Source organism: Mytilus edulis, chromosome 4 (assembly GCF_963676685.1).
Source record: "Mytilus edulis chromosome 4, xbMytEdul2.2, whole genome shotgun sequence".
NCBI lineage: Eukaryota > Metazoa > Mollusca > Bivalvia > Mytilida > Mytilidae > Mytilus > Mytilus edulis.
Genome location: NC_092347.1, coordinates 51341495 through 51368755, shown reverse-complemented (window position 1 = coordinate 51368755; position 27261 = coordinate 51341495). Strand labels below are relative to the sequence as shown.

The 27261-nt window shown below is 36.0% G+C and overlaps 1 long non-coding RNA gene across 1 annotated transcript; it reads right to left on the bottom strand.

Annotated features, from left to right (window-relative positions):
- Nucleotides 1–19020: 19020 nt before the first annotated feature.
- Nucleotides 19021–25809, bottom strand: LOC139519929 (uncharacterized). The gene is made up of 3 exons (XR_011663758.1): nucleotides 25710–25809; nucleotides 21581–21666; nucleotides 19021–19185 (listed from the first exon to the last, which is right to left on the bottom strand). It is a non-coding gene; the product is annotated as an uncharacterized lncRNA (long non-coding RNA).
- Nucleotides 25810–27261: the final 1452 nt, after the last annotated feature.

Genomic DNA, 27261 nt, shown 5'->3' with positions numbered 1-27261 from the left:
CAAAATGACACAGAAACTAACAATTATAGGTAACCGTACGGCCTTCAACAATGAGCAAAGTCCAAACCCCATGGCATTTTTAAATCAAAACCAAAAGTTTGCTCTCCGCAGAGTGAATACTGCTTTTAAAAGTCCCATTTTAACATAAATAAAGCCTCTGTTTTTTTTTCAAACTATTCCAGAAAAAACAGATCTTATTGCCTATCGAATATAAACAAAGTTTGAAGAAAAACTGTAATGACGGAATAATACCCACGTGTGAAAACCCTGCCCAAGCCATGAGTGGTGTGGTGTCCTCCCTCCTCTTCATCTGTGCAGGCCGGGCCACGTAGAGGCTGTCTACCTGCAACAAAAAACTATAAATTAATATCATCTTTAAATACCGACTCTTTCCTGTTGCAATTTTTCAGAATTTAATCTTGATAAAGAAAGAAGATGTGGTATGATTGCCAATGAGAGACAACTCTCCGCAAGAGACCAAAATGACACAGAAACTAACAATTATAGGTAACCGTACGGCCTTCAACAATGAGCAAAGTCCAAACCCCATGGCATTTTTAAATCAAAACCAAAAGTTTGCTCTCCGCAGAGTGAATACTGCTTTTAAAAGTCCCATTTTAACATAAATAAAGCCTCTGGTTTTTTTTCAAACTATTCCAGAAAAAACAGATCTTATTGCCTATCGAATATAAACAAAGTTTGAAGAAAAACTGTAATGACGGAATAATACCCACGTGTGAAAACCCTGCCCAAGCCATGAGTGGTGTGGTGTCCTCCCTCCTCTTCATCTGTGCAGGCTGGGCCACGTAGAGGCTGTCTACCTGCAACAAAAAACTATAAATTAATATCATCTTTAAATACCGACTCTTTCCTGTTGCAATTTTTCAGAATTTAATCTTGATAAAGAAAGAAGATGTGGTATGATTGCCAATGAGAGACAACTCTCCGCAAGAGACCAAAATGACACAGAAACTAACAATTATAGGTAACCGTACGGCCTTCAACAATGAGCAAAGTCCAAACCCCATGGCATTTTTAAATCAAAACCAAAAGTTTGCTCTCCGCAGAGTGAATACTGCTTTTAAAAGTCCCATTTTAACATAAATAAAGCCTCTGTTTTTTTTTCAAACTATTCCAGAAAAAAACAGATCTTATTACCTATCGAATATAAACAAAGTTTGAAGAAAAACTGTAATGACGGAATAATACCCACGTGTGAAAACCCTGCCCAAGCCATGAGTGGTGTGGTGTCCTCCCTCCTCTTCATCTGTGCAGGCCGGGCCACGTAGAGGCTGTCTACCTGCAACAAAAAACTATAAATTAATATCATCTTTAAATACCGACTCTTTCCTGTTGCAATTTTTCAGAATTTAATCTTGATAAAGAAAGAAGATGTGGTATGATTGCCAATGAGAGACAACTCTCCGCAAGAGACCAAAATGACACAGAAACTAACAATTATAGGTAACCGTACGGCCTTCAACAATGAGCAAAGTCCAAACCCCATGGCATTTTTAAATCAAAACCAAAAGTTTGCTCTCCGCAGAGTGAATACTGCTTTTAAAAGTCCCATTTTAACATAAATAAAGCCTCTGTTTTTTTTTCAAACTATTCCAGAAAAAAACAGATCTTATTGCCTATCGAATATAAACAAAGTTTGAAGAAAAACTGTAATGACGGAATAATACCCACGTGTGAAAACCCTGCCCAAGCCATGAGTGGTGTGGTGTCCTCCCTCCTCTTCATCTGTGCAGGCCGGGCCACGTAGAGGCTGTCTACCTGCAACAAAAAACTATAAATTAATATCATCTTTAAATACCGACTCTTTCCTGTTGCAATTTTTCAGAATTTAATCTTGATAAAGAAAGAAGATGTGGTATGATTGCCAATGAGAGACAACTCTCCGCAAGAGACCAAAATGACACAGAAACTAACAATTATAGGTAACCGTACGGCCTTCAACAATGAGCAAAGTCCAAACCCCATGGCATTTTTAAATCAAAACCAAAAGTTTGCTCTCCGCAGAGTGAATACTGCTTTTAAAAGTCCCATTTTAACATAAATAAAGCCTTTGTTTTTTTTTCAAACTATTCCAGAAAAAAACAGATCTTATTGCCTATCGAATATAAACAAAGTTTGAAGAAAAACTGTAATGACGGAATAATACCCACGTGTGAAAACCCTGCCCAAGCCATGAGTGGTGTGGTGTCCTCCCTCCTCTTCATCTGTGCAGGCCGGGCCACGTAGAGGCTGTCTACCTGCAACAAAAAACTATAAATTAATATCATCTTTAAATACCGACTCTTTCCTGTTGCAATTTTTCAGAATTTAATCTTGATAAAGAAAGAAGATGTGGTATGATTGCCAATGAGAGACAACTCTCCGCAAGAGACCAAAATGACACAGAAACTAACAATTATAGGTAACCGTATGGCCTTCAACAATGAGCAAAGTCCAAACCCCATGGCATTTTTAAATCAAAACCAAAAGTTTGCTCTCCGCAGAGTGAATACTGCTTTTAAAAGTCCCATTTTAACATAAATAAAGCCTCTGTTTTTTTTTCAAACTATTCCAGAAAAAAACAGATCTTATTGCCTATCGAATATAAACAAAGTTTGAAGAAAAACTGTAATGACGGAATAATACCCACGTGTGAAAACCCTGCCCAAGCCATGAGTGGTGTGGTGTCCTCCCTCCTCTTCATCTGTGCAGGGCAGGCCACGTAGAGGCTGTCTACCTGCAACAAAAAACTATAAATTAATATCATCTTTAAATACCGACTCTTTCCTGTTGCAATTTTTCAGAATTTAATCTTGATAAAGAAAGAAGATGTGGCATGATTGCCAATGAGAGACAACTCTCCGCAAGAGACCAAAATGACACAGAAACTAACAATTATAGGTAACCGTACGGCCTTCAACAATGAGCAAAGTCCAAACCCCATGGCATTTTTAAATCAAAACCAAAAGTTTGCTCTCCGCAGAGTGAATACTGCTTTTAAAAGTCCCATTTTAACATAAATAAAGCCTCTGTTTTTTTTTCAAACTATTCCAGAAAAAACAGATCTTATTGCCTATCGAATATAAACAAAGTTTGAAGAAAAACTGTAATGACGGAATAATACCCACGTGTGAAAACCCTGCCCAAGCCATGAGTGGTGTGGTGTCCTCCCTCCTCTTCATCTGTGCAGGCCGGGCCACGTAGAGGCTGTCTACCTGCAACAAAAAACTATAAATTAATATCATCTTTAAATACCGACTCTTTCCTGTTGCAATTTTTCAGAATTTAATCTTGATAAAGAAAGAAGATGTGGTATGATTGCCAATGAGAGACAACTCTCCGCAAGAGACCAAAATGACACAGAAACTAACAATTATAGGTAACCGTACGGCCTTCAACAATGAGCAAAGTCCAAACCCCATGGCATTTTTAAATCAAAACCAAAAGTTTGCTCTCCGCAGAGTGAATACTGCTTTTAAAAGTCCCATTTTAACATAAATAAAGCCTCTGGTTTTTTTTCAAACTATTCCAGAAAAAACAGATCTTATTGCCTATCGAATATAAACAAAGTTTGAAGAAAAACTGTAATGACGGAATAATACCCACGTGTGAAAACCCTGCCCAAGCCATGAGTGGTGTGGTGTCCTCCCTCCTCTTCATCTGTGCAGGCTGGGCCACGTAGAGGCTGTCTACCTGCAACAAAAAACTATAAATTAATATCATCTTTAAATACCGACTCTTTCCTGTTGCAATTTTTCAGAATTTAATCTTGATAAAGAAAGAAGATGTGGTATGATTGCCAATGAGAGACAACTCTCCGCAAGAGACCAAAATGACACAGAAACTAACAATTATAGGTAACCGTACGGCCTTCAACAATGAGCAAAGTCCAAACCCCATGGCATTTTTAAATCAAAACCAAAAGTTTGCTCTCCGCAGAGTGAATACTGCTTTTAAAAGTCCCATTTTAACATAAATAAAGCCTCTGTTTTTTTTTCAAACTATTCCAGAAAAAAACAGATCTTATTACCTATCGAATATAAACAAAGTTTGAAGAAAAACTGTAATGACGGAATAATACCCACGTGTGAAAACCCTGCCCAAGCCATGAGTGGTGTGGTGTCCTCCCTCCTCTTCATCTGTGCAGGCCGGGCCACGTAGAGGCTGTCTACCTGCAACAAAAAACTATAAATTAATATCATCTTTAAATACCGACTCTTTCCTGTTGCAATTTTTCAGAATTTAATCTTGATAAAGAAAGAAGATGTGGTATGATTGCCAATGAGAGACAACTCTCCGCAAGAGACCAAAATGACACAGAAACTAACAATTATAGGTAACCGTACGGCCTTCAACAATGAGCAAAGTCCAAACCCCATGGCATTTTTAAATCAAAACCAAAAGTTTGCTCTCCGCAGAGTGAATACTGCTTTTAAAAGTCCCATTTTAACATAAATAAAGCCTCTGTTTTTTTTTCAAACTATTCCAGAAAAAAACAGATCTTATTGCCTATCGAATATAAACAAAGTTTGAAGAAAAACTGTAATGACGGAATAATACCCACGTGTGAAAACCCTGCCCAAGCCATGAGTGGTGTGGTGTCCTCCCTCCTCTTCATCTGTGCAGGCCGGGCCACGTAGAGGCTGTCTACCTGCAACAAAAAACTATAAATTAATATCATCTTTAAATACCGACTCTTTCCTGTTGCAATTTTTCAGAATTTAATCTTGATAAAGAAAGAAGATGTGGTATGATTGCCAATGAGAGACAACTCTCCGCAAGAGACCAAAATGACACAGAAACTAACAATTATAGGTAACCGTACGGCCTTCAACAATGAGCAAAGTCCAAACCCCATGGCATTTTTAAATCAAAACCAAAAGTTTGCTCTCCGCAGAGTGAATACTGCTTTTAAAAGTCCCATTTTAACATAAATAAAGCCTCTGTTTTTTTTTCAAACTATTCCAGAAAAAAACAGATCTTATTGCCTATCGAATATAAACAAAGTTTGAAGAAAAACTGTAATGACGGAATAATACCCACGTGTGAAAACCCTGCCCAAGCCATGAGTGGTGTGGTGTCCTCCCTCCTCTTCATCTGTGCAGGCCGGGCCACGTAGAGGCTGTCTACCTGCAACAAAAAACTATAAATTAATATCATCTTTAAATACCGACTCTTTCCTGTTGCAATTTTTCAGAATTTAATCTTGATAAAGAAAGAAGATGTGGTATGATTGCCAATGAGAGACAACTCTCCGCAAGAGACCAAAATGACACAGAAACTAACAATTATAGGTAACCGTATGGCCTTCAACAATGAGCAAAGTCCAAACCCCATGGCATTTTTAAATCAAAACCAAAAGTTTGCTCTCCGCAGAGTGAATACTGCTTTTAAAAGTCCCATTTTAACATAAATAAAGCCTCTGTTTTTTTTTCAAACTATTCCAGAAAAAAACAGATCTTATTGCCTATCGAATATAAACAAAGTTTGAAGAAAAACTGTAATGACGGAATAATACCCACGTGTGAAAACCCTGCCCAAGCCATGAGTGGTGTGGTGTCCTCCCTCCTCTTCATCTGTGCAGGGCAGGCCACGTAGAGGCTGTCTACCTGCAACAAAAAACTATAAATTAATATCATCTTTAAATACCGACTCTTTCCTGTTGCAATTTTTCAGAATTTAATCTTGATAAAGAAAGAAGATGTGGCATGATTGCCAATGAGAGACAACTCTCCGCAAGAGACCAAAATGACACAGAAACTAACAATTATAGGTAACCGTACGGCCTTCAACAATGAGCAAAGTCCAAACCCCATGGCATTTTTAAATCAAAACCAAAAGTTTGCTCTCCGCAGAGTGAATACTGCTTTTAAAAGTCCCATTTTAACATAAATAAAGCCTCTGTTTTTTTTTCAAACTATTCCAGAAAAAACAGATCTTATTGCCTATCGAATATAAACAAAGTTTGAAGAAAAACTGTAATGACGGAATAATACCCACGTGTGAAAACCCTGCCCAAGCCATGAGTGGTGTGGTGTCCTCCCTCCTCTTCATCTGTGCAGGCCGGGCCACGTAGAGGCTGTCTACCTGCAACAAAAAACTATAAATTAATATCATCTTTAAATACCGACTCTTTCCTGTTGCAATTTTTCAGAATTTAATCTTGATAAAGAAAGAAGATGTGATATGATTGCCAATGAGAGACAACTCTCCGCAAGAGACCAAAATGACACAGAAACTAACAATTATAGGTAACCGTACGGCCTTCAACAATGAGCAAAGTCCAAACCCCATGGCATTTTTAAATCAAAACCAAAAGTTTGCTCTCCGCAGAGTGAATACTGCTTTTAAAAGTCCCATTTTAACATAAATAAAGCCTCTGTTTTTTTTTCAAACTATTCCAGAAAAAACAGATCTTATTGCCTATCGAATATAAACAAAGTTTGAAGAAAAACTGTAATGACGGAATAATACCCACGTGTGAAAACCCTGCCCAAGCCATGAGTGGTGTGGTGTCCTCCCTCCTCTTCATCTGTGCAGGCCGGGCCACGTAGAGGCTGTCTACCTGCAACAAAAAACTATAAATTAATATCATCTTTAAATACCGACTCTTTCCTGTTGCAATTTTTCAGAATTTAATCTTGATAAAGAAAGAAGATGTGGTATGATTGCCAATGAGAGACAACTCTCCGCAAGAGACCAAAATGACACAGAAACTAACAATTATAGGTAACCGTACGGCCTTCAACAATGAGCAAAGTCCAAACCCCATGGCATTTTTAAATCAAAACCAAAAGTTTGCTCTCCGCAGAGTGAATACTGCTTTTAAAAGTCCCATTTTAACATAAATAAAGCCTCTGTTTTTTTTTCAAACTATTCCAGAAAAAAACAGATCTTATTGCCTATCGAATATAAACAAAGTTTGAAGAAAAACTGTAATGACGGAATAATACCCACGTGTGAAAACCCTGCCCAAGCCATGAGTGGTGTGGTGTCCTCCCTCCTCTTCATCTGTGCAGGCCGGGCCACGTAGAGGCTGTCTACCTGCAACAAAAAACTATAAATTAATATCATCTTTAAATACCGACTCTTTCCTGTTGCAATTTTTCAGAATTTAATCTTGATAAAGAAAGAAGATGTGATATGATTGCCAATGAGAGACAACTCTCCGCAAGAGACCAAAATGACACAGAAACTAACAATTATAGGTAACCGTACGGCCTTCAACAATGAGCAAAGTCCAAACCCCATGGCATTTTTAAATCAAAACCAAAAGTTTGCTCTCCGCAGAGTGAATACTGCTTTTAAAAGTCCCATTTTAACATAAATAAAGCCTCTGGTTTTTTTTCAAACTATTCCAGAAAAAACAGATCTTATTGCCTATAGAATATAAACAAAGTTTGAAGAAAAACTGTAATGACGGAATAATACCCACGTGTGAAAACCCTGCCCAAGCCATGAGTGGTGTGGTGTCCTCCCTCCTCTTCATCTGTGCAGGCCGGGCCACGTAGAGGCTGTCTACCTGCAACAAAAAACTATAAATTAATATCATCTTTAAATACCGACTCTTTCCTGTTGCAATTTTTCAGAATTTAATCTTGATAAAGAAAGAAGATGTGGTATGATTGCCAATGAGAGACAACTCTCCGCAAGAGACCAAAATGACACAGAAACTAACAATTATAGGTAACCGTACGGCCTTCAACAATGAGCAAAGTCCAAACCCCATGGCATTTTTAAATCAAAACCAAAAGTTTGCTCTCCGCAGAGTGAATACTGCTTTTAAAAGTCCCATTTTAACATAAATAAAGCCTCTGTTTTTTTTTCAAACTATTCCAGAAAAAACAGATCTTATTGCCTATCGAATATAAACAAAGTTTGAAGAAAAACTGTAATGACGGAATAATACCCACGTGTGAAAACCCTGCCCAAGCCATGAGTGGTGTGGTGTCATTTTTCAGAATTTAATCTTGATAAAGAAAGAAGATGTGGTATGATTGCCAATGAGAGACAACTCTCCGCAAGAGACCAAAATGACACAGAAACTAACAATTATAGGTAACCGTACGGCCTTCAACAATGAGCAAAGTCCAAACCCCATGGCATTTTTAAATCAAAACCAAAAGTTTGCTCTCCGCAGAGTGAATACTGCTTTTAAAAGTCCCATTTTAACATAAATAAAGCCTCTGGTTTTTTTTCAAACTATTCCAGAAAAAACAGATCTTATTGCCTATCGAATATAAACAAAGTTTGAAGAAAAACTGTAATGACGGAATAATACCCACGTGTGAAAACCCTGCCCAAGCCATGAGTGGTGTGGTGTCCTCCCTCCTCTTCATCTGTGCAGGCCGGGCCACGTAGAGGCTGTCTACCTGCAACAAAAAACTATAAATTAATATCATCTTTAAATACCGACTCTTTCCTGTTGCAATTTTTCAGAATTTAATCTTGATAAAGAAAGAAGATGTGATATGATTGCCAATGAGAGACAACTCTCCGCAAGAGACCAAAATGACACAGAAACTAACAATTATAGGTAACCGTACGGCCTTCAACAATGAGCAAAGTCCAAACCCCATGGCATTTTTAAATCAAAACCAAAAGTTTGCTCTCCGCAGAGTGAATACTGCTTTTAAAAGTCCCATTTTAACATAAATAAAGCCTCTGGTTTTTTTTCAAACTATTCCAGAAAAAACAGATCTTATTGCCTATCGAATATAAACAAAGTTTGAAGAAAAACTGTAATGACGGAATAATACCCACGTGTGAAAACCCTGCCCAAGCCATGAGTGGTGTGGTGTCCTCCCTCCTCTTCATCTGTGCAGGCCGGGCCACGTAGAGGCTGTCTACCTGCAACAAAAAACTATAAATTAATATCATCTTTAAATACCGACTCTTTCCTGTTGCAATTTTTCAGAATTTAATCTTGATAAAGAAAGAAGATGTGGTATGATTGCCAATGAGAGACAACTCTCCGCAAGAGACCAAAATGACACAGAAACTAACAATTATAGGTAACCGTACGGCCTTCAACAATGAGCAAAGTCCAAACCCCATGGCATTTTTAAATCAAAACCAAAAGTTTGCTCTCCGCAGAGTGAATACTGCTTTTAAAAGTCCCATTTTAACATAAATAAAGCCTCTGTTTTTTTTTCAAACTATTCCAGAAAAAACAGATCTTATTGCCTATCGAATATAAAAAAAGTTTGAAGAAAAACTGTAATGACGGAATAATACCCACGTGTGAAAACCCTGCCCAAGCCATGAGTGGTGTGGTGTCCTCCCTCCTCTTCATCTGTGCAGGCCGGGCCACGTAGAGGCTGTCTACCTGCAACAAAAAACTATAAATTAATATCATCTTTAAATACCGACTCTTTCCTGTTGCAATTTTTCAGAATTTAATCTTGATAAAGAAAGAAGATGTGGTATGATTGCCAATGAGAGACAACTCTCCGCAAGAGACCAAAATGACACAGAAACTAACAATTATAGGTAACCGTACGGCCTTCAACAATGAGCAAAGTCCAAACCCCATGGCATTTTTAAATCAAAACCAAAAGTTTGCTCTCCGCAGAGTGAATACTGCTTTTAAAAGTCCCATTTTAACATAAATAAAGCCTCTGTTTTTTTTTCAAACTATTCCAGAAAAAAACAGATCTTATTACCTATCGAATATAAACAAAGTTTGAAGAAAAACTGTAATGACGGAATAATACCCACGTGTGAAAACCCTGCCCAAGCCATGAGTGGTGTGGTGTCCTCCCTCCTCTTCATCTGTGCAGGCCGGGCCACGTAGAGGCTGTCTACCTGCAACAAAAAACTATAAATTAATATCATCTTTAAATACCGACTCTTTCCTGTTGCAATTTTTCAGAATTTAATCTTGATAAAGAAAGAAGATGTGGTATGATTGCCAATGAGAGACAACTCTCCGCAAGAGACCAAAATGACACAGAAACTAACAATTATAGGTAACCGTACGGCCTTCAACAATGAGCAAAGTCCAAACCCCATGGCATTTTTAAATCAAAACCAAAAGTTTGCTCTCCGCAGAGTGAATACTGCTTTTAAAAGTCCCATTTTAACATAAATAAAGCCTCTGTTTTTTTTTCAAACTATTCCAGAAAAAAACAGATCTTATTGCCTATCGAATATAAACAAAGTTTGAAGAAAAACTGTAATGACGGAATAATACCCACGTGTGAAAACCCTGCCCAAGCCATGAGTGGTGTGGTGTCCTCCCTCCTCTTCATCTGTGCAGGCCGGGCCACGTAGAGGCTGTCTACCTGCAACAAAAAACTATAAATTAATATCATCTTTAAATACCGACTCTTTCCTGTTGCAATTTTTCAGAATTTAATCTTGATAAAGAAAGAAGATGTGGTATGATTGCCAATGAGAGACAACTCTCCGCAAGAGACCAAAATGACACAGAAACTAACAATTATAGGTAACCGTACGGCCTTCAACAATGAGCAAAGTCCAAACCCCATGGCATTTTTAAATCAAAACCAAAAGTTTGCTCTCCGCAGAGTGAATACTGCTTTTAAAAGTCCCATTTTAACATAAATAAAGCCTCTGTTTTTTTTTCAAACTATTCCAGAAAAAAACAGATCTTATTGCCTATAGAATAAAAACAAAGTTTGAAGAAAAACTGTAATGACGGAATAATACCCACGTGTGAAAACCCTGCCCAAGCCATGAGTGGTGTGGTGTCCTCCCTCCTCTTCATCTGTGCAGGCCGGGCCACGTAGAGGCTGTCTACCTGCAACAAAAAACTATAAATTAATATCATCTTTAAATACCGACTCTTTCCTGTTGCAATTTTTCAGAATTTAATCTTGATAAAGAAAGAAGATGTGGTATGATTGCCAATGAGAGACAACTCTCCGCAAGAGACTAAAATGACACAGAAACTAACAATTATAGGTAACCGTATGGCCTTCAACAATGAGCAAAGTCCAAACCCCATGGCATTTTTAAATCAAAACCAAAAGTTTGCTCTCCGCAGAGTGAATACTGCTTTTAAAAGTCCCATTTTAACATAAATAAAGCCTCTGTTTTTTTTTCAAACTATTCCAGAAAAAAACAGATCTTATTGCCTATCGAATATAAACAAAGTTTGAAGAAAAACTGTAATGACGGAATAATACCCACGTGTGAAAACCCTGCCCAAGCCATGAGTGGTGTGGTGTCCTCCCTCCTCTTCATCTGTGCAGGGCAGGCCACGTAGAGGCTGTCTACCTGCAACAAAAAACTATAAATTAATATCATCTTTAAATACCGACTCTTTCCTGTTGCAATTTTTCAGAATTTAATCTTGATAAAGAAAGAAGATGTGGCATGATTGCCAATGAGAGACAACTCTCCGCAAGAGACCAAAATGACACAGAAACTAACAATTATAGGTAACCGTACGGCCTTCAACAATGAGCAAAGTCCAAACCCCATGGCATTTTTAAATCAAAACCAAAAGTTTGCTCTCCGCAGAGTGAATACTGCTTTTAAAAGTCCCATTTTAACATAAATAAAGCCTCTGTTTTTTTTTCAAACTATTCCAGAAAAAACAGATCTTATTGCCTATCGAATATAAAAAAAGTTTGAAGAAAAACTGTAATGACGGAATAATACCCACGTGTGAAAACCCTGCCCAAGCCATGAGTGGTGTGGTGTCCTCCCTCCTCTTCATCTGTGCAGGCCGGGCCACGTAGAGGCTGTCTACCTGCAACAAAAAACTATAAATTAATATCATCTTTAAATACCGACTCTTTCCTGTTGCAATTTTTCAGAATTTAATCTTGATAAAGAAAGAAGATGTGATATGATTGCCAATGAGAGACAACTCTCCGCAAGAGACCAAAATGACACAGAAACTAACAATTATAGGTAACCGTACGGCCTTCAACAATGAGCAAAGTCCAAACCCCATGGCATTTTTAAATCAAAACCAAAAGTTTGCTCTCCGCAGAGTGAATACTGCTTTTAAAAGTCCCATTTTAACATAAATAAAGCCTCTGTTTTTTTTTCAAACTATTCCAGAAAAAACAGATCTTATTGCCTATCGAATATAAACAAAGTTTGAAGAAAAACTGTAATGACGGAATAATACCCACGTGTGAAAACCCTGCCCAAGCCATGAGTGGTGTGGTGTCCTCCCTCCTCTTCATCTGTGCAGGCCGGGCCACGTAGAGGCTGTCTACCTGCAACAAAAAACTATAAATTAATATCATCTTTAAATACCGACTCTTTCCTGTTGCAATTTTTCAGAATTTAATCTTGATAAAGAAAGAAGATGTGGTATGATTGCCAATGAGAGACAACTCTCCGCAAGAGACCAAAATGACACAGAAACTAACAATTATAGGTAACCGTACGGCCTTCAACAATGAGCAAAGTCCAAACCCCATGGCATTTTTAAATCAAAACCAAAAGTTTGCTCTCCGCAGAGTGAATACTGCTTTTAAAAGTCCCATTTTAACATAAATAAAGCCTCTGTTTTTTTTTCAAACTATTCCAGAAAAAAACAGATCTTATTGCCTATCGAATATAAACAAAGTTTGAAGAAAAACTGTAATGACGGAATAATACCCACGTGTGAAAACCCTGCCCAAGCCATGAGTGGTGTGGTGTCCTCCCTCCTCTTCATCTGTGCAGGCCGGGCCACGTAGAGGCTGTCTACCTGCAACAAAAAACTATAAATTAATATCATCTTTAAATACCGACTCTTTCCTGTTGCAATTTTTCAGAATTTAATCTTGATAAAGAAAGAAGATGTGGTATGATTGCCAATGAGAGACAACTCTCCGCAAGAGACCAAAATGACACAGAAACTAACAATTATAGGTAACCGTACGTCCTTCAACAATGAGCAAAGTCCAAACCCCATGGCATTTTTAAATCAAAACCAAAAGTTTGCTCTCCGCAGAGTGAATACTGCTTTTAAAAGTCCCATTTTAACATAAATAAAGCCTCTGTTTTTTTTTCAAACTATTCCAGAAAAAACAGATCTTATTGCCTATAGAATATAAACAAAGTTTGAAGAAAAACTGTAATGACGGAATAATACCCACGTGTGAAAACCCTGCCCAAGCCATGAGTGGTGTGGTGTCCTCCCTCCTCTTCATCTGTGCAGGCCGGGCCACGTAGAGGCTGTCTACCTGCAACAAAAAACTATAAATTAATATCATCTTTAAATACCGACTCTTTCCTGTTGCAATTTTTCAGAATTTAATCTTGATAAAGAAAGAAGATGTGGTATGATTGCCAATGAGAGACAACTCTCCGCAAGAGACCAAAATGACACAGAAACTAACAATTATAGGTAACCGTACGGCCTTCAACAATGAGCAAAGTCCAAACCCCATGGCATTTTTAAATCAAAACCAAAAGTTTGCTCTCCGCAGAGTGAATACTGCTTTTAAAAGTCCCATTTTAACATAAATAAAGCCTCTGTTTTTTTTTCAAACTATTCCAGAAAAAACAGATCTTATTGCCTATCGAATATAAACAAAGTTTGAAGAAAAACTGTAATGACGGAATAATACCCACGTGTGAAAACCCTGCCCAAGCCATGAGTGGTGTGGTGTCATTTTTCAGAATTTAATCTTGATAAAGAAAGAAGATGTGGTATGATTGCCAATGAGAGACAACTCTCCGCAAGAGACCAAAATGACACAGAAACTAACAATTATAGGTAACCGTACGGCCTTCAACAATGAGCAAAGTCCAAACCCCATGGCATTTTTAAATCAAAACCAAAAGTTTGCTCTCCGCAGAGTGAATACTGCTTTTAAAAGTCCCATTTTAACATAAATAAAGCCTCTGTTTTTTTTTCAAACTATTCCAGAAAAAACAGATCTTATTGCCTATCGAATATAAACAAAGTTTGAAGAAAAACTGTAATGACGGAATAATACCCACGTGTGAAAACCCTGCCCAAGCCATGAGTGGTGTGGTGTCCTCCCTCCTCTTCATCTGTGCAGGCCGGGCCACGTAGAGGCTGTCTACCTGCAACAAAAAACTATAAATTAATATCATCTTTAAATACCGACTCTTTCCTGTTGCAATTTTTCAGAATTTAATCTTGATAAAGAAAGAAGATGTGATATGATTGCCAATGAGAGACAACTCTCCGCAAGAGACCAAAATGACACAGAAACTAACAATTATAGGTAACCGTACGGCCTTCAACAATGAGCAAAGTCCAAACCCCATGGCATTTTTAAATCAAAACCAAAAGTTTGCTCTCCGCAGAGTGAATACTGCTTTTAAAAGTCCCATTTTAACATAAATAAAGCCTCTGGTTTTTTTTCAAACTATTCCAGAAAAAACAGATCTTATTGCCTATCGAATATAAACAAAGTTTGAAGAAAAACTGTAATGACGGAATAATACCCACGTGTGAAAACCCTGCCCAAGCCATGAGTGGTGTGGTGTCCTCCCTCCTCTTCATCTGTGCAGGCCGGGCCACGTAGAGGCTGTCTACCTGCAACAAAAAACTATAAATTAATATCATCTTTAAATACCGACTCTTTCCTGTTGCAATTTTTCAGAATTTAATCTTGATAAAGAAAGAAGATGTGGTATGATTGCCAATGAGAGACAACTCTCCGCAAGAGACCAAAATGACACAGAAACTAACAATTATAGGTAACCGTACGGCCTTCAACAATGAGCAAAGTCCAAACCCCATGGCATTTTTAAATCAAAACCAAAAGTTTGCTCTCCGCAGAGTGAATACTGCTTTTAAAAGTCCCATTTTAACATAAATAAAGCCTCTGTTTTTTTTTCAAACTATTCCAGAAAAAACAGATCTTATTGCCTATCGAATATAAACAAAGTTTGAAGAAAAACTGTAATGACGGAATAATACCCACGTGTGAAAACCCTGCCCAAGCCATGAGTGGTGTGGTGTCCTCCCTCCTCTTCATCTGTGCAGGCCGGGCCACGTAGAGGCTGTCTACCTGCAACAAAAAACTATAAATTAATATCATCTTTAAATACCGACTCTTTCCTGTTGCAATTTTTCAGAATTTAATCTTGATAAAGAAAGAAGATGTGGTATGATTGCCAATGAGAGACAACTCTCCGCAAGAGACCAAAATGACACAGAAACTAACAATTATAGGTAACCGTACGGCCTTCAACAATGAGCAAAGTCCAAACCCCATGGCATTTTTAAATCAAAACCAAAAGTTTGCTCTCCGCAGAGTGAATACTGCTTTTAAAAGTCCCATTTTAACATAAATAAAGCCTCTGTTTTTTTTTCAAACTATTCCAGAAAAAACAGATCTTATTGCCTATCGAATATAAACAAAGTTTGAAGAAAAACTGTAATGACGGAATAATACCCACGTGTGAAAACCCTGCCCAAGCCATGAGTGGTGTGGTGTCCTCCCTCCTCTTCATCTGTGCAGGCCGGGCCACGTAGAGGCTGTCTACCTGCAACAAAAAACTATAAATTAATATCATCTTTAAATACCGACTCTTTCCTGTTGCAATTTTTCAGAATTTAATCTTGATAAAGAAAGAAGATGTGGTATGATTGCCAATGAGAGACAACTCTCCGCAAGAGACCAAAATGACACAGAAACTAACAATTATAGGTAACCGTACGGCCTTCAACAATGAGCAAAGTCCAAACCCCATGGCATTTTTAAGTCAAAACCAAAAGTTTGCTCTCCGCAGAGTGAATACTGCTTTTAAAAGTCCCATTTTAACATAAATAAAGCCTCTGTTTTTTTTCAAACTATTCCAGAAAAAACAGATCTTATTGCCTATCGAATATAAACAAAGTTTGAAGAAAAACTGTAATGACGGAATAATACCCACGTGTGAAAACCCTGCCCAAGCCATGAGTGGTGTGGTGTCCTCCCTCCTCTTCATTTGTACAGGCCAGGCCACGTAGAGGCTGTCTACCTGCAACAAAAAACTATAAATTAATATCATCTTTAAATACCGACTCTTTCCTGTTGCAATTTTTCAGAATTTAATCTTGATAAAGAAAGAAGATGTGGCATGATTGCCAATGAGAGACAACTCTCCGCAAGAGACCAAAATGACACAGAAACAAACAATTATAGGTAACCGTACGGCCTTCAACAATGAGCAAAGTCCAAACCCCATGGCATTTTTAAGTCAAAACCAAAAGTTTGCTCTCCGCAGAGTGAATACTGCTTTTAAAAGTCCCATTTTAACATAAATAAAGCCTCTGTTTTTTTTCAAACTATTCCAGAAAAAACAGATCTTATTGCCTATCGAATATAAACAAAGTTTGAAGAAAAACTGTAATGACGGAATAATACCCACGTGTGAAAACCCTGCCCAAGCCATGAGTGGTGTGGTGTCCTCCCTCCTCTTCATCTGTGCAGGCCGGGCCACGTAGAGGCTGTCTACCTGCAACAAAAAACTATAAATTAATATCATCTTTAAATACCGACTCTTTCCTGTTGCAATTTTTCAGAATTTAATCTTGATAAAGAAGATGTGGCATGATTGCCAATGAGAGACAACTCTCCGCAAGAGACCAAAATGACACAGAAACTAACAATTATAGGTAACCGTACGGCCTTCAACAATGAGCAAAGTCCAAACCCCATGGCATTTTTAAGTCAAAACCAAAAGTTTGCTCTCCGCAGAGTGAATACTGCTTTTAAAAGTCCCATTTTAACATAAATAAAGCCTCTGTTTTTTTTCAAACTATTCCAGAAAAAACAGATCTTATTGCCTATCGAATATAAACAAAGTTTGAAGAAAAACTGTAATGACGGAATAATACCCACGTGTGAAAACCCTGCCCAAGCCATGAGTGGTGTGGTGTCCTCCCTCCTCTTCATCTGTGCAGGCCGGGCCACGTAGAGGCTGTCTACCTGCAACAAAAAACTATAAATTAATATCATCTTTAAATACCGACTCTTTCCTGTTGCAATTTTTCAGAATTTAATCTTGATAAAGAAAGAAGATGTGGCATGATTGCCAATGAGAGACAACTCTCTGCAAGAGACCAAAATGACACAGAAACTAACAATTATAGGTAACCGTACGGCCTTCAACAATGAGCAAAGTCCAAACCCCATGGCATTTTTAAGTCAAAACCAAAAGTTTGCTCTCCGCAGAGTGAATACTGCTTTTAAAAGTCCCATTTTAACATAAATAAAGCCTCTGTTTTTTTTCAAACTATTCCAGAAAAAACAGATCTTATTGCCTATCGAATATAAACAAAGTTTGAAGAAAAACTGTAATGACAGAATAATACCCACGTGTTAAAACCCTGCCCAAGCCATGAGTGGTGTGGTGTCCTCCCTCCTCTTCATCTGTGCAGGCCAGGCCATGTAGAGGCTGTCTACCTGCAACAAAAAACTATAAATTAATATCATCTTTAAATACCGACTCTTTCCTGTTGCAATTTTTCAGAATTTAATCTTGATAAAGAAAGAAGATGTGGTATGATTGCGAATGAGAGACAACTCTCCGCAAGAGACCAAAATGACACAGAAACTAACAATTATAGGTAACCGTACGGCCTTCAACAATGAGCAAAGTCCAAACCCCATGGCATTTTTAAATCAAAACCAAAAGTTTGCTCTCCGCAGAGTGAATACTGCTTTTAAAAGTCCCATTTTAACATGAATAAAGCCTCTGTTTTTTTTCAAACTATTCCAGAAAAAACAGATCTTATTGCCTATCGAATATAAACAAAGTTTGAAGAAAAACTGTAATGACGGAATAATACCCACGTGTTAAAACCCTGCCCAAGCCATGAGTGGTGTCCTCCTCTTCATCTGTGTAGGCGGGCCACGTAGAGGCTGTCTACCTGCAACAAAAAACTATAAATTAATATCATCTTTAAATACAGACTCCTGTTGCAATTTTTCAGAATTTAATCTTGATAAAGAAAGAAGATGTGGTATGATTGCCAATGAGACAACTCTCCACAAGAGACCAAAATGACACAGAAATTAACAATTATAGGTAAACTTTAATAATAAGCAAAGCCCATACTGAATGTCATTTTTAAATTGAAACTTAAGTTTGCTCTCTGCAGTGGTCTGCTTTTACAAGTCCCAATTTAACATGAAGCAGTTTTTTTCCAAAACTGTTCAGAAAAAATTGATCTGAATGTCTATCAAATAGAAACATAGTTTTAAGAAAAACTGCAAAAAAAATACATACAGGTTGACTGACTCCTCCTGTCTGCCATGAATCCATCTTCTTCAGTCCAAAGTGGCAACATATATTAAAGAAAAGGCTGTATCTTTAACAAAAGCTATAAATAATTATCAACTTTAAATAGACACTGATTGGTGTTGCAATTTTCCGATTTAAAAAAAATTAATTTTAAATTAGAGCCAATTATGAAAATCTATATTGGTGCACCAGCCATTAGCCTTGCTATCAAATGTTAACAAAATGGTAAATATTTTATTGAAATTTTTTCTATACAATTTCAACGAGCAAACTCATTTATACTCAGGAGAAACTATAAGTCTTGGGTCGAGGTCAATCCAAATTTAAAGGCATGATCATTAATCAATGCAATTATCAAAAACATGATTTCATCATAACACATCAATAAAGAGGTCAATAATGAATATGCTTTTTGAAGGAGCTAGTTCCAGTGGTCCCTAGTCCCATTCAACTTGGATATTTTGTCCAGGTGTAGTGTCTTCAGTCCACGTGCAGTGTTTTGGTCTTCAGTCCAAGTGCAGTGTTTTGGTCTTCAGTCCAAGTGCAGTGTTTTTGTCTTCAGTCCAAGTGCAGTGTTTTGGTCTTCAGTCCAAGTGCAGTGTTTTTGTCTTCAGTCCAAGTGCAGTGTTTTGGTCTTCAGTCCAAGTGCAAGTGCAGTGTTTGTCTTCAGTACAGGTGCAGTCTTTATGCAATATATAGTATATACAGAGTAGAGATGAGTTAAATTATTTTCAATCAATATTTTCTTCACAAGTTAGTAAAATATATTACATTGTAATATATGGTCTATGACGTAGGATACACTAAGAAGTTAGTGTGCTTATAAGGAGGGATCCATGCTATTCCAATGTTTCGTTTAAAAAAATGGCATCCAACATCATAACCAGTTATAAAAAAAATGAAAAAGTTATCTTTAATTGACGTAAGCATGGCTATGGTTAATGTTATATAGGAAAAGTTTTGAATTTCTTTAAGTTATGTTATCACTTTATAGAAATGCTGAAAAGAAAAAATATTTATTAGAACTTTGTATGAAGAAACAAGATTAAGAGAAGGTCTACACATAAATTAGCTCATTGAAATAAATATCTTAAATACCTAAATAATTATGATCAAAAATAAATCTAACTAGTTTTAAATGTTTTATAATTGATAATTTATAGTTTTATGCAAAACCAAATCATGAAAATTCAAGTCAGCTGACTTTGGATAAAACAATGATCAATGTTTATCATAAAAATCAATAACCTCAATGTGATTAGAGTTATCTCCCATTGAATACTGGTCTAAACTTCATGAAAACAACCACCTTTAGCTTTTAAAAAATGTCTTGTCTTTTAAATAACTTTTTTCAGTTCATAGTGATTAAAAACTTGAATATCCCTTGTTTAAGTATCTTGTGATAAGTCATCTTTCCTTTCTGAATAAACATAAACATGCTAGCTCACAGATATATCAAAAAAACAACTTCTCTGGTTTAGGTCTAACTGATAGAATCTTAATAAAGCAATCTTACATATAAAATGTATTTATCAAAGTTGTACAAAATGGAACATGTAAAATGTTGTTTGTTTTTGTTAACATGTGTTTGGTTAATTATAGTAAGGTCGGTTCAATTGGAATATTGAGTTCATGCACGAGTGAACTCAGGTGGTTTAAAGTCATTCGAGCCATTGCAGTCAAAGTGTACATGTGGTAGCATTTTGCAAATTAAATAATATTATTAATCATATTATTTATTTTCAGATTTGTGGACCACAAGTATGGGGAAACCAGTACAAGCGGCTTAATAGCTATATATATATATATATATATATATACTGTATATGAACTTTCAACAATATTATACTCATATTTATAATAAAATGTGCGCTTGTCTCTGCAAGTGGCGTCTCCCATGTAAGAGTTTGTGGTTATTTGATAAATATTTTATGTTCGTTTGAGTTTATGAATTAGAATTTAAGATCAATAGCTTATGGCATAGTTTTATTTGTTTAATAAAAGATTTGGAGTCTGCACAAAGGAAAGAAAAATGACTGACTAAATGGTTAAAACCTATGTAGCATGGGGTGTGATAATAATAAGATTTTTTGTGTGAACCCCTAAGGTTCAAGCATATTTATAAGTTAGAAATATAGTCTATGGAGGAATATTCGAAACCTTAATTATTGTTCGTTCAGAACATTTATTCTTCTTATCTGTATTAGCTTCCTGTAATTAAGAGCACCTTAAAAATTGGCAATAAAGAAATTTATACAGTTCACTTTATATCTGCTACATGTATATGGTAATGAATGATATAGTTGATAATCTATATAGAAAAAAAATAGATTCCCATACGTATAATTCTTAAAGAATAATAAAGATTCAAAACATGGACAAATGTACCTCAGTCTTTCAAAAATTCTTTAAATTAATCTAGAAATAATAAATGAGGCATTGTGAAATGGTCAACCAGTAGGAGACATTAATTGATGTTCCTTACGACTGATCATCAATAAGTGTAATTCTCCAACAAGACCCATTGAGAGATTACATGATCTAATATACAATAATTTTTGCATCTCTCTGTCTTATTAATAAATATGTGAGATAGGTTCAAATGCAAAGAAAACATTTAAAAAAAAACACAAAAAATAGACATGTCACATGATAATAATCAAACAGAAAAACAGGCTCCGGATATGACAGGATATTAAGTATTCATTGTGTGTTAATTTGTGTTTTTTTATTGAGCAAAGCCTTCCAATTGATATTTTATAGTGTGTCTTTCTTATGTTGTGATGTTGTACTATTGTTTCAGAAAAGGGAGAAGGTTTGGCACCATTAAAATGTTTAACCCTGCTGCAAATGATAGCACCTGTCCTAAATCGGGAATCTGATGTAAAATGGTTGTCATCCATACATGTTTCTCGTTTTTTATATAGATTAGACCCTTGGTTTTCCTGTTTGAATGGTTTTACACTAGTAATTTTTTGGACCCTTAATAGCTTGCTGTTCGGTGTGAGCCAATACTCTGTGTTGAAGGGAATCAAGGCGTAATATTACCTCTACCAATAAACACCATAGAAGTGTCATCCATTGGTAGTAGTTTGACTATTCAAACTGGTAAAAATGAAAGTAACACCATCCAGAAACGAACTAATGAAATAAACACATCCCTTATCTCCCTTCTTTATATTTAACACCACTCTCGACATGCCATAATTATCCTGATTTACAATAAAAAGAAAATGTTAGCCTCCACACACATGGTAATGAAAATACTGAGATTTAATTTACAATTCAGTTAAAATAATTAGCAAAAAAAAAGTTCTAAGGTTCACGTATTGACTTTTTTTTTTTAAAAAGCAACTTGTCAAATCATTTATCATAAATAAAAAGCTGACTATACCTAGGGCTACCATAATCTGGCTCTCCAAAATACATCTCATTTCCAAGTAAGGTGACTGCAGGTTTTAGTCATATCATATTCAAGAACTGAAATGAGATGAACAACATAGGTCAATAAAGTAAAATCAAAGCACCAAAGGCTGCTATAGGCAGTTAATCAAAACCCAAAGGCAAACTTGGCCACGTTCAGATGAATATAGTGTAGAGAATTAGTCAAAATATTTATCTCAGGCATTGTTCTCAGCTATTTCTAAAGTATCAAATAATGCTTGTACAGTAATGTTTATGTTATGCAATCCTACCACTTTCAAAAGTTATTTCCAATTTATATTGATAAAGATTCAATGTCTGAGATTATACACATACACTGTCCTATGTTAGGGAAGAGTTTTGTGCCAGTTAAGATGTTAAAGCCGCCACATTCTGTATGTACCTGTCCATAGTGAGGACCCACTAATGCAGTGATTGTTGCTGTATATCATATTTATTTTTCATAATTGTTTTGTACATTTTTTTAAATTTTATTAATTTCTTGTGTAATTTATTGCTTCTGATTTTAGTATGATGTCCAAGTTATTGTAAATGCTCTTTTGTTCCGACGTTGGAAAGTTCCAGGCGGAAAGAACTAACTAGCCGAAAAGTTCTCCAGAACTTATTAACTACATTGTAGTTACTTTGTTCTTCCTCTGGTTTAAAAGTTCCACGAGACTCGTTAGTCGACTCGTTACCTTTTTATCGTATCATGCGATTCTTTTCTTATTATTTTCATGGGGAAATCGTTTACCAGCATAAATATATATCATAATCAGTAGCCCATCCATAACTATTCAAAATGTTACAACTTCTTAAATCAGTGTAGAGGTTAATAAACTTAATATACATTTCCGTTTTTACAGGAAAATATGATTTTGTCTTAGATTTTATGCATAAAAAAATCCCAATTGGGATAAAAATTCCCAATTAGGTGTTCAAGGGACCTATTTGAAAACACCTGGAATCATCCCTGGTTTGTTAAACATTCGTCAAAGTTTTTTTAAAGTTTTTTTTCATGGTTAATTTCTGAAGCAAACTTTTTTCCGTTCATTTTTCAGTTTTAAACTAACAGGTGGACTTATCTTTACACAATTTTGATCAGACAATCTGGAATTTTTGGCGCAAGTACAAAATTTCAATGCTGGTATCTATGATGAGTTAATTTAAAATGATAAATTTATAAACCTCCATAGTATGCATGAAACTTCAAATGAAAATATTTGATTTGTTTAAATCCTGTAATGGATTGATAAATGAATCAATATACTTTATGCGGGGAGAAATCCCAGGCGAGAACCAGGGTTCCATAGAGAACCCTTTACAAATTTTAATATTGCACCTGAAAAACTAATTTACGAAATTTGCACATGAACTTGTGTTTTTGTTGATTGAGTCCTTTGCCTAACGACTCTGTTTAGTCATATTTCAAAGTAACTGGTTTGGACGTTTACTCCAAAGCCAATGACCGTCAGTAGATTCTAAATAAACACAATGAATAGATTAAACATAAAAAAGAAACCATTTGGAATCTGAAGAATGTTGTTATTAATGAGTTTTCAATGACAGGAATGGTATGTCAGTCTCGATAACTCTTAAACTTCGGGAGGCTTCCCTCCCGCTAATCTACTACCAGCAAATTCTTTGTCCTGGATTCGCTTGGGTCTTCAGGCCACTTACCAAGGTTCAGCCGTACACGTAAAACTGACCTAGCTACGCCACTGTACAACACCATACAATAATTCCACACACCAAATATAGTGGACCTATTGCATACAGTATAACAAAAACAGATGTAAACACAAAAACTATAACCACTGAAACATGAAAATGAGGACAAGGTCAGATGACACCTGCCAGTTGGACATATACACCTTACAGTGCTTCCATACACAGAATATACTAGACCTATTGCTTATAGTATCTGAGATATGGACTTGATCACCAAAACTTTACCTTTTTCACTGATCCATGAAATGAGGTCGAGTAAAAACTGTCTGATGGGCATGAGGACCTTGCAAGGTAAGCACATACCAAATATACCAAATATAGTTATCCTATTTATTTATAATAAGAGAGAATTTAACATTACTAAAAATAACTTTTTTTTCAAGTAGTCACTGAACAATAAAAATGAGGTCAAAGACATTGGACATGTGACTGAGGGAAACTTCGTGACATGAGGCATCTATATACAGAGTATGAAGCATACAGGTCTTCCACCTTCTAAAATATAAAGCTTTTAAGAAGCTAGCTAATGCCCCCCGTGGCCCCTGGATCACTATCCCTATGTCAAGCTTTCTGCAACAAAAATCGCAGGCTCGACAAAAATCAGTTGAAAAAGGCTCAACTCATCAGATGGACAAAAATACAAATGGATGTGGCCGGGTACTTGTACATCCCAACAACAAAAAGACACTAGGCCACACTTAAAAATATTTTGGTTTGCCCAAACTCTACCCAAAGGTTGAGACAGTGGGTAGGTAGGTAGGCATTTTTTTTTTTTTTTTCAAAAAAAGAAATTGAAGTATCAGATGTTTATTAACGTAACTACAATCCCCTTCCCTTTCATGAATATGACCTACCGAATTAGACTATTTACCGGATTTGTAATCACATAAGCAACACGACGGGTGCCACATGTGGAGCAGGATATGCTTACCCTTCCGGAGCACCTGAGATCCCCCCTAGTTTTTGGTGGGGTTCGTGTTGTTTATTCTTTAGTTTTCTATGTTGTGTCGTGTGTACTATTGTTTTTCTGTTTGTCTTTTTCATTTTTAGCCATGGAGTTGTCAGTTTGTTTTAGATTTATGAGTTTGACTGTCCCTTTGGTATCTTTCGTCCCTCTTTTATTAGTCTTCATGCCTATTTGATTAAAAAAAAACTTCTTCAAATCAGGACAATAAAAGAATTTGAGTAGGCAGCTTTTTTCTGGGTAGGTAGCGTTTGGGCAAACAAACCTATTATTTATTATGGCCCTAGGAACAGATCTGAGAGTACTCACAGTTAACTGACAGCTAGTTCAAAGCCACTAACAACTAATAAAAAAATCATGCATCTAAGACTAAATTATCAATCTGCACACATCCATTAGTGTAAAGACGTCATAAACAGTCAAGAGAAAAAAACATGACCTTGTGCAATGCCAAGATACAAGTATCGACAGATTGTAGATCCATTAATGTGTATATATATATATATATACATTGTATATAACCATGGAAGTATTATATTGACAGGAACTAGTACAACCCGGCTTCAAAAAATTCATCTGCAAAGGCCGGGCGCAATTTAAAGACTTGTTAATTAGCATGAAACATAGCACATAATTTACACACCAGCACATGGCGCCCTACAATATTGTCATCCTCGGTTGCTTTCGTAATAGACGTATTTACACTTGTATGCAAATTTGTCCGCCATTACATAAAATCACACAGGTTCCCGTAAACTTTGACATCATAATTTAAATTATTTGACGTCATAATTTAAAAGTGATTGTTGCTTGACGTCAAAAGGTGATTCGGAGTAGATCTAAGGTCATTCGGAGGCAAGATTCAGCTAAATACCAAAAGTGTAAATACGTTTATTACAGAAATAAACCAATAGAGTGATTGATGGATTAATGCAAGTCATCATTTACTCTATAGAAAAACACAGACAATGGAAATTTGTACCAAATTTATTGAATAAATAAATTGGGATATACCATTTTCATGGCTGTAATGTGGGTCATTTAGACACACTCAAGTGTAAACAAACTGTGTGGCATGATTCTGTATAATAAAGTATCATAAAATTGAGCTGTTTTCATTAAGAAACACATACAAACATATATATACGTTTATCATACAACTCAAAATGTAAACAACCCCTAAAATACACAAATAAAATTGTTATTGAATACACGGTTTCCGCTGAGTTTGTCAGTTGGTATGACTGACATTAGATAAAATAAAAATAGATATGTCAGTTGATAATATATTCAATAAATTTTTGTTGGTTGAAATGTCAGAAATGTGATGGGATTATGCAGCACCAGTAAGTTCACTGGCTCAGTTTTGAATATAGACTAGAGTTGAGACTAAATGTGTACAAACCTGACATCTAACTGTGTTGTAGAAAATGTGATCATCAACAATTTTATTTCACAATATATATGCATTAATCCAAATTCACATCCATTCGTACGGTCTCAATAGAAGAATTTCCCGCGGAAATGTCATGTGATATAAACATGGAATTGTCCACACCGATACACTAAATACGTAGAAAAAGAATTGTGGACACAGCAATAAGATCAGATTTAAGACCCTCATGAGCTCGGTGTTAACTAAAAAATAAGTAAAAATCAATTATTTAATAAATGTGCTCGATTAACCTTAATTTTTGAAGTTTAAAATTTGCGTCTATCGAGTGAACCTTTAGTCTTTGGTCTTTAGAAGTGTCAACTTGACACTATAATCTCTATCTGTAATTTAGATCACTCTGGTAATTTTATGTCGCTATTGTATAAAACTCATTAGTACATTTGTATTTATGATGTGGCACTGCAGAAAGAAAAAAAAATCCTTAGGGCGCACTACGTTTGCGCGCATTTGGGGATTAAATATTTACGTTATAAATAATTGAACAAATTAATAAATAATAAGTATCATGACCTGTATAATATTTTACCTGATTTTACCTGTCAAAAAATGCGCGCAAATGTAAGCAAAAGCTGCGCGCAAACGTAATGATTTTTGCGCGCAAATGTAATGGTAATGCGCGCAAACGTAATGCACCGATTCCTTAAACGCCAACATAATTTTACAGGTAAATTGTCGGTAGATCAAAGGATGTTGGCTTTCAAGGGATAAACCGGCCTGTATGTTTTTCTTGACCAATGTTTCTAATTAACTTTAAGTTTTCAGTGTTCAATATATGGTCTATCGTTTGCAGTTATGTGTCTTATCTGTACCCGGGTTTGTCTTTTTTTATTTATTGTCCTACTTTATGACTATAGTCTAAGTGTTGATTTTTGTTTGAAAATCTAGAAATTTTGTTTTAAGCTTGCGTTTATTATACCTTTCGTCTACTAGTAATTAAAAAAAAACTTCGAATCATTAAATTGTAAGAATATTTGAAATTAGCTATGGCATCAAATCATTTGGAAAAAAACCACAATGTATTGCAATATGACCTTTTGCATTGAAGAATTAAACTTGCATTAAGTCGTGTGCAGACCCTTTATACGGTAATAAAAACTAAAGGAGTATTGAGTAAACTTGCATACGGGACTTAATCGAACACAAACCCAATACTAGTACATAGAAAAATACAAATTTTCAATGGTCAGTTTTTTTTTCCTGTTCTTCATCTTGAGATTTTACCTGTCAAAAAATGTGCGCAAATGTAAGCAAAAGCTGCGCGCAAATGTAATGGTAATGCGCGCAAACGTAATGCACCGATTCCTTAAACGCCAACATAATTTTACAGGTAAATTGTCGGTAGATCAAAGGATGTTGGCTTTCAAGGGATAAACCGGCCTGTATGTTTTTCTTGACTAATGTTTCTAATTAACTTTAAGTTTTCAGCGTTCAATATATGGTCTATCGTTTGCAGTTATGTGTCTTATCTGTACCCGGGTTTATCTTTTTTTATTTATTGTCC